The 10,323-nt window shown below is 36.7% G+C and overlaps 1 protein-coding gene across 3 annotated transcripts in view; it reads left to right on the forward strand.

Moving 5' to 3' along the window:
- Positions 1-10,323, forward strand: part of GABRB1 (gamma-aminobutyric acid type A receptor beta1 subunit) — a 375,428-nt gene that overhangs the window by 354,546 nt on the left and 10,559 nt on the right. The window lies entirely within an intron of this gene.

Raw genomic sequence — 10,323 nt, forward strand, 5'->3', positions numbered from 1 at the left:
ATAAAAGCCAGATCTGCTTGTTCAGTAAGTGAGATAACTAAAGTGAATAAACTCTCTACTCCAAAGTGGAAATGAGGGACTATACCACAATGCTTACAACCACAGACTGGAATCACACTGCCCCAGCTGGATTCTCAGCTCAGCCACTCACTTGACTTTATAACTTCAGGCAAATCAACCTATGTAACTTCTTATTTAACATCTGCTCTTAAGGTCATCACCCATAAATGGAGATTATTATAGTAGACCTATCTCACAGAGTTGTTATAAAGACTAAATGAGGTTTCTTTTTTTTTAAGTCTGGAATATAATAAGTACTCAGTAAGTATTAGCTATTATCATTATATATAAGACATTGTCACTCTTTATCTTTCGCTTTTCATTGATAGATCTAATGACCTATGCTGTCACTGGGTGGAATTAAATTAAAATTAATGCTCTGTTTATTTTTTTAAATGTCTCTGTAGCCTCTAATTCTATGCCATTTTCATTGGAGTCAATTTAAAATTATGTACATTGAAATACTGTATCCACTAGAAATTGTTTTCAAGATGGCACCCAGGTGACAACTCAAATATTTATTCATTTAGCCACTGTTTAGCCACATTGGGGATACATCTCTGAACAAGACAAAGTTCCTTGCCTTCGTGGAATTTAGATTCTATTGTCGGAACACAGGCAATACACGGACAAACAGTATTAAGAGGATAATTTTAGATCATAGTAAGTGCTATGAATAAAGTAAAACAGAGTAATGGGCAAGAGAATGATTTGGTTCAGGTTAGAGAATACAAGGAACTTTGATCAGGTGATCAGGAAGACCACTTTGAAGAATTTACCATTTGATCTGAGACCTAAGTGATGAGAAGTAGCAACCATGCCATGTTCAATCTAGGCAAAATAAATAACAAGTACAAAGGCTTTGAGGAAGGAATTGTTTGTTGTCTTAAAGTACTGAGAGAAGAGCAATGTAGCAAGAGCACAGAAAGTGAGGGAGAAAATAGAGTAGCATAAGATGGGTTGGGGGATCAGGCAGAAACCAAATTATGAATCTTCAAAGTGTATATACCTTCATGTTCTTTACTACGATAATAAATTTGGATGAACACTGTCAGGTAATTAGAAAATTATAAGCAAGGAACATATAGATTTAGCCACATGGTCAAAATCTAAAGCAACACATTTGAATAAATTTTTACTCTTGTATGAAACACTATGCTTGATGCTATGGGAGAAGGGATAGGCACAGAATTTCCCCTCAAGAATCTTCTAGTCTTGCTAAGAAAGAAAATTATACTTATCTGAGGTGACTGGATTATAAAATGAGACAGAACAGCATTTATTTTGAGGAATATATCTGAAAGGCCAGTTCTTTTCTATTCCCATCCCCATCTCAGTTGCCTTCTGAAGTGACTAGCAGGCTGTCTGCATAACCTGGAATGTGTGTTAACTGATATATCATGGGGGAAAGCTCTACATAAATAAAGTGGTATAGGTTCACTGGTAGGAAAATTCAGAAGATATGAACTAGATGGACACTTAAAGGTAGAATTGGAAAGATAAAAAGGAGAAAACAGGGCCTTTCAATTGTCTAGAAAAGCAATGTTTTCTGGAGAGGTAATTAAATAGAAAGGCCAAACAAACTGAAATTTATTTATTCCTATTAAATAAAAAGATTATAAAGCACATTTTAATCAAACTCTTTGGGCACTTGCCATGATTCCACACCAGAACTTTTCTAAGGTGCTAAGGGACAAATAAAGGCAGAAAGAAAGTCTCATGGCATATTATATCTAGATGTATAATATATATTGCTCTGAAGAGGACTTAGTAGAAGGCTAATAAATAAATAAAATGTTCCCCTTTAACTAATCTTCATTTTATAAACAGGCTATTTGAATAACACTGGATTTACACATAGTAAGATTTCATTGGATCTCAAATCAGGAAACAACCGAGGTGAATTGACTTTTTAAAATCTGAATTTCAGGAGAAATTGTAGAAAAAGCCTTCAATTGTCAGATGAAACATTTTAAAAAGAAAAAAAATGTGTTTTTATCCATGGAAAAGTAGACTAGGATATCCACAAATGCTTATCACAGAAAAATAAGTAGCAAATTAGGACAAAATTCAAAATCAAATCATGTTAAGTCATGCCAGAGAAGTTTGTATCAGATTAAAAATTATAAACCCTGAGCAAGGATTTTTAAAAATCTGCTGGAAGACATGGAAGAGTAACTGAAAACAAGCAAAACCTAGTAAGAGAATCAACCCTCAAATGAAGGGAACTATGATGCATGACATCTGTAATTATAACAGCTTTTCCCCTGCAGCTACTCAGATTTTCCAGTTTCTAACTTTCTTATCACATTCTAAAACCAGAGGCTCAGACAATGTGTCAGTAACAATGCAAGTGTATAACGTCATCTGTTCAGAGTATCATCTCCAGCAGTTAAGATAATAATGCAACCTGCATCGTATTAAAAAATGCTACCCCCTGGTTGAATTTAAAAAAATAGAAAATGATATTAGATTTTTCTTTCATATAGTGGTTGAATGATTTCCCCCCCCCTTTTTTTTTTGGATACTCATAAACAGTTGAATTCAAATGACATATGTGCTGTGGTCCCAGACAATTTTCATCTTAAGGATCCCTAATATTTGCCTTAGTATCCTTAAGCATAGAGTGGCACTGATCATTTATCACACATTATTTTTGATAGCCTTGGTTGGGCGATCATGTCAAGGGGTATCTGCACTGAAGCCTCAGAAGTGCTTGCTTTGACTTGATTTATATTTCCACCAGCTGTACTGAAGCATCTCTTTATGAGTACAGATGCTGAATCCAGACATTAGGAGAGTTTCAGCCTCCAAGGTGATAAAGATTATAGATTTATGAACCCCTCAGGCATCATTTAAAACTAGAAATGGTATTTAGAGTTTTCAAAGATAGATTTCACAGTACAACTAGGTTGTAAGTAAGCTACTTCTCTGCCACTTTTATACTAACCTGGACCGTATATGGTGATGTATGCTGGCCACAATACCTACCCATTTGCATATAGATCCACCTAAGATGGAATGGTTGCATGAGTGGTCTGTGATGAGAGACTGATTCAAAGTCATTCTAAGTCATGAGAGACATTGCTGGAATCTGCCAAAAATTCACACCAAATGTGCAGTTGCAATTCCAATACTCAAGAAATAGAATTTTCTCTTCAGAATCAAATACTGATACTGTAATCTGGCCTATTTCCCCCATTCTTATTCTTCATGGTGAGTCATCTACAATTTTAGACACCTATACTTTCAGACAAATTTTTAACTGTAAATCAGCTTTGTATTATAACAAATTCTAGGATACAGAGTGCATCAGGAAAGCAAACAGCTCTATTTTTAAGTCTATGTTGGAACAGCTAGATATCTATATTAGATTCTTAACCTAGACTCAGGGCCCCACATCACTGCCTCATCCTCAGGCCAAATGGGACAGTTTCCTCAGCTTTTTGATAAAACTTTAACTATTCTAGCCTAGCATCTTAGATTCTGGAGAAATCTGTCATGACAGTTTATGATCTTTTTTAGCCCTCAAACCCCTGCCCAGATCTGGCTTGGTTAATCCTATCTAATCTTCAGAGTCTTCAGCAGTCTAATTTTCCTTTCCAAGAATCTCCAAATCTCTCTCTCTCCTCTCTCTCTCTCTCTCTCTCTCTCTCTCTCTCTCTCTCTCTCTCTCACCCCTTGCCCATTTTTTTCTATACCCGCAGCACAATCCCATCACACTCTCTCTCTCTCTTTCTCTTTCTCTCGCTCTCTCTCGCTCTCTCTCGCTCTCTCTCTCTCTCACCCATTGCCCATTTTATTCCATACCCGAACAACAAGGATTATTTTAGTGGACAAGGAAAAAAATCAAACTTACTTAATTGGCTTAAGAAACAAGAATGGAGGGGGGATTTTTTTTGCCAATACAACTGAATGGTCCAGACATAGTTCTAGTTCAACATGTGCTTATGTCCAGATGTTCAAATAATATCATCAGAAAACATCTCTCTTCATCTCCTAATTCTGTTTTCCTTTACATGGGCTTTATTTCAAGTAAATCCTTCTCTCATGGTAATCCCACAACTCCAGCGTTTGTAAGCATTAAAGCTCTACAACCCCAGCACAAAAATTCTTTCTAATAGCAAATAGTCATAACAAAAAAGTCCTAAAATTGAGTCTTTTAGGACCAATTTGAGTCATATTCTCATGCACAAAGCAATCTCTCTGACCATGGAAAACACTAAAGGCTCAAATCTGGGTCATATGCTGGTTCCTAGAGCCTAGAAGATGCAATCAGGCCCACCTTCACCACACATACCAAAGGAAGTCAGGGCAATGTTATCAGAGGAAGGGGCAATGGTATCAGCTAGGCCAAACCAATAGGCATTCATCATAACTCACCTCAGACTTTTTGCCTAAAGGAAAATATCCAAATTCCTTAGTGTGGGATCCAAGGCCCATCGTGATCTCATTCTTCTTTCTTCTTCTGCCTATTATTCCTCCGTCTCTCATTCACCAACATACACTTTGCTCCAGAAATAAAAACTTACAGTTTTCCCAAATTGCCATGTTCACCCTTTAGAAGTTTTGTTTGGCTTGTTCTCCAGATTCACCTCTTGACTGATGTCTTCCCTCACTCCTCAAGCTGACTTGGTGCTCCTCTTATAGTTTTCCACTGCACCCTATGCTTACCTCTCTCTCTCTTTTAATTTAACAAATATTTGATTTTAATTTAACAAATATTTAATGAGCCCATACTATGTGAATACTCTCTATGTGCTGGGGATACAGATAGCAATGACTAAAACAAAAGCTTACATTTGGATGGGAAAGACCAACAATAAATATCACACACACAAACACACATGTAATGCCAGGTAATAATAAATGCTGCAAAGAAAAACAAAGTAGGCCTAAATATAGATACTGTATATTCTATATTTGGTATTCCAATGCCTGTCACAAAGCCTAGCACAAATCAGGCACTTAACTGCCTTTTAAAATAACAAACCAAGTACAAATTGATTACAAAACGTAGGCATGCTCTTAGATTTCATGTGTCATTAGGAACTTTTTTCCTATTAGATTCCTACATGAAAAAACAAAAATGTTAAGTCATTTTCAAAGTGAGAACTGTCTGATATCTTCTGAAATTAAAATATATATATATATATAACAAATATTTTCTAATGAAGAATATTTATTTTTTGTTAGGGACAGTCACTGGTAACAATATATGTGTATTATTGACAGATTACTTTTAACCTGTGTTGACAGTTTAAGTGGCCCTAATGTATCTTTTCTCAACTATTCCCTTCTCCTAAAATTTCTACATTAGAATCTAAGCTAATTGATAATTCTATTCTGCTTTTAGTTCATAATCTCCTCCAGTTACGAGGAATAAAGTAGAAGTGCTGTGTTGATTGTCTTAGGAAACTCTGGCTAATGCAGCGAAGTAGAAGATTTCACCTGATGAGATACAGTAATAAGGACTTAACCACTTAAGTGGTTAGTATTCTACAAACCTCAAGATGTTCACATATGTATTGACATTATGCATTCTAAATATTTCTTCAACTATGTGAAAGCAATCATTCATTACTGTGACCATTCATTACTTTTTCTATACCTGAAGAACAAAACATTGCTGAGATTTTGGATGAACATTTTAAGAGGATTCACTGAAGGTGAATCTGAAAAATGATCTTTATTTGCATAATTCAGAATTGAATGAATTTGCTGGTTATAATGCATTTTATATTTAATTCTAAAAGGAATCATCTCAAATACTGGGACTCCCTAAGCAACCAGTGAATGCTTTGCCCATGTGGAAAATGCCCTATGTATAGTTTTTGTTTTCTTGTTTCTATCATTCTCTACTCAAAGCTCAACAAATTTCCACTTATACCAACTTAAGAAATTATTCTCCAGCCTTCATGTCATGTATCACTCAGGCTTTAACAACACATATTTAAAATTAATTATTAATTGTTTAGAAGTAAAGTAACTGCTTTGTAAATTTTCGAGTATGCCAGAACCAAGTAGGACACTTGGAATGCTTGTGTAAAATGCAGACTGGGAAGATTTTAATCTAGAATGAAATGAGCTCAAACCTGTATTTTTAACAAGCTTCTCAACTGACTCAGATTCACAGTGATGTCTGAGAACCACCATCCTAGAGATTCTCAGGTGTCCTTGGCCACTGAAACCCAAGCAGAGCTCAGAGAAATAGCTCTAAATTTGAGTTTCAGAGTTCCCCATTCTGCAGATATTTATCAGCCCCTCCTTAGAAGAATCTCAGCCTTGGATCTGGAAGAGTAAGGGGAACATACAGTGACAAACAAATGCAGCAAAAAAGCAGCTGCCCCTCTGTAGCTCACATGATATAATGATGAATGATGATAAATGAAGGAAAGAAAATGATGAGAAGCTAACCAGGTAACAACCTGGCCAAGAGCATTCCAGGAGAGAGGAACAGTGGGTAAAAATGCCCTTTAGGAGCATCAAGGGACAGTCAACAAAAAGTCAATGTGGCTGGAGCAGTGTTCAAGGGGCAGAGTGGTAAGAAATGAGGGCAGAGATGCCTGAAGGCACCAAATCACACGGTGCTTTGTGGATTCAAATGAGAAATCTGGATTTTATTCTATGTCTCAGGAGATAGCTAGAGGATTTAAACAGAAGAGACATGATCTCTTACATTTTAAAAGGATCTCTCCAGCTGCTATGTAGAGAAAAGACTATAGGGCTGCATTCCTGGAAAGAGGAAGATCAATTATGCATCAAGAAGTAGTCAGAATCAGGTTGTCTTTAAAAGTAGAGTCACTAGAATATGCTAATACATTGAATGGGAGACATGAGGGAAAGAAAGAGATCCAGGAATAATTTATCTACCTGAATAATGTTCTAGAAAATTGACAATTGTTTCGTTTTATCTTTATCTTCTCTATTTATTGAATAATATAATGTGTAGTTGTTTAGATTTATGTAGGCTTGTACTTAACCGACCGCTTCTCAAAATATTTAAGTTTTTACTTCTACCACTAGTTGTCGAGATAAGCAAATAATCTCCAGCAAAGCCTCTCATCTCTTCCTCCTCTCCTCCTCCCACCAAAGGAAAAGGTTTTAGAAATTTGAGGCCAAGAGAATGAGGGTTGGCAGCCCTGGTGAGAACAAATGACTGACAGCAGCAGCACGTTACATGAGTACATTATATGAGAAGGATGGGCAGATAGAAGATGTGGCTCTGTGGCTCTCCGTTCTCCACAAGTGGAGGCAGCCAGTCCCTCTCTCAAGCTTCATTAAGTAGATTGCAGGTCTCTGGAGGGCAGCTCTGTGGCCAGTATCATTTCATGTGGCTTCCTGGTCTGTACTTCAGACTCACTCAATAAATATGAATTTAATTAAATTGGCTAGCAGGAAGGAAATAAATTTATGTTTGCAAAGTAGATTGAATCTAGAGGTATTTCTCAACAGGGCTTTAAAACTGCCACTGAAAACAAGATTATATTTTATTCCAATTACACTGAAATGAGTTTTGCTAAATTTGTATATTGAAAATATCCAAAACAATTAAAGTCAGTGAGTGGCAACATTTCTCACAGCTTAAGGCACTGTTTGGGGATGTTGGAGGCAGAGAGAAAAAGAGAATGAGAGGGTGGAAGAAAGGCTAGACTCAAGCTAGAAAAATAAATTTGTACATTTGCTTATGGTTTCTACTGAGGGAAAAAATACAGTCATTGCATCAATGGTTTCTGGAATTTAGTCTTTTGAAACTACCCTCAGAAATAAGTGCTTGGAGGATTTCAGAAACATGGCAGAGTGAGAGATGTCCTCAGATCTCTCCCTTTGAAACAACAATAAGCTGAACATCTAAAACTCAACAACAACAAAAAAAACCAACCCGTACACAAGCACGTCTGCATGAGGGATCTGCAAATAAGAGCTACCACAGGTCAGAACAGCGGGAGTCGGATGGTGGACTGGGAGAAACAAAGAAGCCGCCTCTCGGGCCAGAGCTCCCTGCTAGAGGAGGGGTAGGGGAGAAGGTATCGCGGGTTCGCTGAACAGCCCTGCCTGAGAGAGCTGTGAGCTCCATGAACCGGTAGTGCTCAGGGATCAGGCAGAAAGTAGAGAAGTGGGGACAGAAAAGAAGTGAGGATGGCAGAGAAGCAACAGTTAATTATTACCAGCCTCAGCTGCAAAATATGTGGGTGAGCCGCAGCCCCCATCTTGGATGCCCCCAACCAAAAGGGCATCTTCCCCCATATCCTCCAAGACCAAACACTACAGAGCCCCAGGGGAATCTGAGCAAATGCTACTGAAATTGTCACTATCATTGACAGGGACTGAGACTGAGGGTAGTGAGTGAGAATGAATATTTATAAGGGAATAAAAGGTATTTTTAAGATCTTATGTAAAGCAGGGATCCAAGAGGCTTAGACGCCACCTATTGGAAACTAAAAGAAAAACACCTTCTTAGCAACAGGCTAAAGAAAGACCTTTATGTAATAAATCTTCTTCCTGGAATAAAAGGCAGAATGCACTTCCATTAATGCCTGGGCCAAGAAATAGTCCATTAAACACCGTGACAAGGCAGCTCAGAAAGAAAGAGACAAATCTCCAGAAAATAAGCTTACAGATATAGAAATATGCAAATTAAATGACAGAGAATTCAGGATGTACTTCTGAAAAAAACTCAATGAGGTCCAAAATAATTCATATCAAAACTTCCAGGAATTGGACAAAAACTAGATGAGCATAATGAGTTTTTTAGCAAAGACATTGAAACCCTAAAAAAAAAAAAACCAAATAGAACTTCTGGAGATGAAGAATACACTGAAAGAGATGAAAAATGAAATAGCAAACTTGGAAAATAGAGTCGACCAAATGGAGGAAAAGATGAGTGATATCAAAGACAGAAATCAAGAAATAAATCAGAAGAAAGAAGAGAGAAACTGAAGAATGAAAGAAATACAAGAACTAGCTGATACCATCAGGAGAGGAAACATAAGAACAAAGGGCATTCTCGAATGGGGAGGAAAAGGAGCAGGGATTAGAAAGCATTTTCAGACAAATAGTTGACAAGAATTTCTCAAATCTAAGGAAGGAGCTGGAGCTTGGAATTCAAGAAATCAACAGAACGCACAATTATCGCAACCCCAAAAAGGCCTTCACCAAGACATATTGCATTAAAATTATCAAAAATCGATGACAAAGACAGAATTCTCAGGGCAGCCAGGGAAAAGAAGACAGTAAGCTATTAAGGAAAACCAATTAGATTATCATTGGACTTCTCAGCACAAATTCTACAAGCAAAAAAAGGAGTGGGATCAAATATTAAAACAATTAAATGAAAGGAACTATCAGCCAAGAATAATGTATCCAGCAAAACTCTCCTTTAGATATGAAGGAGAAATAAAGACCTTTCCAGACATACAAAAATTGAGGGAATTTTCCACCACAAGGCCTGCATTATAGGAAATACTGAAAGGGGTCAGCTCACCTAAAACAAAATGACAAAAAAATACATAATTATGAGTAAGGTGACTAGCAGGTAGATAAGAGCAGAAGAGTGCAATCTTTATTAAGAACAAGTCATTATAAGCTTAAACAATAAAAAGAGATTTGCTATTGCAAAATTGTAATGAGTGTTCAGCATACATAGGAGCAAACTGAGACAACAATAACAGAAAAGGGGAAGATTCAAAGATCTAAATTCTCAAAGGAAAATGGAGATAAGGCACATGCCGAAGAAAATGGACTACTATATGTATATAACTTTCCTTTACATATTCATATTGGTAACCACACGCCAAAGATTCAGAACTGAAGTATATAACATAAAACAAGAAGGACCAGAGGGAAAATCTACAAAACCCAACCAAAAAAAAAAAAAAAAAAAACAAACAAAGAAACAAACACACAAGGACAAGGGAGCAATGGAAAAACTGAACTACCAGAAAGCAAATCATAAAATGTTTATAGGAAAATTTACTATTTCAATAATCACCCTAAATGTAAATAGACTGAAATCACCAATAAAAAGGAATAGAGCTGCAGACTGGATCAACAAACAAAACTCAATCACAGGCTGCCTCTAGAAGACACATCTCAGTTTCAAAGACAAATATATACTCAAAGTGAAAGGGTGGAAAATGATATTTTAAGCAAATGGCATTGAGAGGAAAGCGGGAGTAGCGATACTAATATCAGACGAAATAGAATTCAAAATAAAAAAATGTAAAGAATGCTAGTGAGGAATACTTCAAAGGGATGACTGGA

This window comes from Pteropus alecto, unplaced genomic scaffold (assembly GCF_000325575.1).
Source record: "Pteropus alecto unplaced genomic scaffold, ASM32557v1 scaffold57, whole genome shotgun sequence".
Lineage (NCBI taxonomy): Eukaryota > Metazoa > Chordata > Mammalia > Chiroptera > Pteropodidae > Pteropus > Pteropus alecto.